General features: G+C 35.2%; 1 protein-coding gene across 1 annotated transcript in view; it reads right to left on the bottom strand.

Moving 5' to 3' along the window:
* Positions 1-276, bottom strand: part of LOC106511361 (uncharacterized) — a 13,969-nt gene extending 13,693 nt beyond the window's left edge. Inside the window, exon 1 of the mRNA XM_014000117.1 lies at positions 135-276. The gene's annotated coding sequence lies outside the window, so the exon portion shown is untranslated. The remainder of the gene's footprint in view (positions 1-134) is intronic.
* Between the last annotated feature and the right edge of the window lie 618 nt (positions 277-894).

Below are 894 nucleotides of genomic sequence, written 5' to 3'. Positions count from 1 at the left end.
CAGCATCACAGGTCAAAACTTAATACTCCCTGATTATTGTTAGAAAATGAATTTTCCCATCAAACCTCTGGTAGCTGTGACTGAAAACACAAACACTCACTTCATTTTCATTAAAGAAAACAACAAATACTCACATATGAGATGCTGCGTCCAGGAAAGTTTAGTTCTTTAGGCTTGAAAAGACACCAAACACCAGGTTTCCAAAAGTCTGTAAATCCTTGAGAGAAGCCATGACACAGCACTTTGTTCAGTTTGTTTAATTCTCACTGAGGCAGGTTCCCATCACAACGTCAGACATGTTCTGCTCCTGCATACCAACACACCTCAGCCTCATTTGCATTTAGACTCCAAGACAAAGACTGGTTTCCACGTCACAGCTGAAGAAGGAAGAACCTGGTGCCAGCTGAGCTCGTCCTCTGTAATTAAAATGTCAAAGTGCTTTAGTGTCTGCAGGTTTTACAGTGACTGTCAGAGACAGGTGGAGCAGAACTTATGTGCATCATTGTGACATCATCTGTTATGAAAATAATGATACGGTGTGTCTGGGAAAAACCATCGGATGTTACTGGTTATACATCGTTTTTTATTGAAGTCATTTTGGTTAAAGATCAGTCATGTTTTTACTGAGCAAAGGACAACAGCATTATACACTACACATTATACATTGTACATTATACACTACACATTATACATTGTACATTATACACTACACATTATACATTATACGATATACACTACACATTATACACTACACATTATACACTACACGTTATACATTATACATTATACACTACACATTATACATTATACATTATACATTATACACTACACATTATACATTATACATTATACATTATACATTATACATTATACATTATACATTATACAATATAC

The sequence above is a fragment of the Austrofundulus limnaeus genome, unplaced genomic scaffold, assembly GCF_001266775.1.
Source record: "Austrofundulus limnaeus strain Quisiro unplaced genomic scaffold, Austrofundulus_limnaeus-1.0 Scaffold2716, whole genome shotgun sequence".
Taxonomy (NCBI): domain Eukaryota; kingdom Metazoa; phylum Chordata; class Actinopteri; order Cyprinodontiformes; family Rivulidae; genus Austrofundulus; species Austrofundulus limnaeus.
Note: the sequence above shows the minus strand (reverse complement) of the source record. Positions and strands in the feature narration are given on the sequence as shown.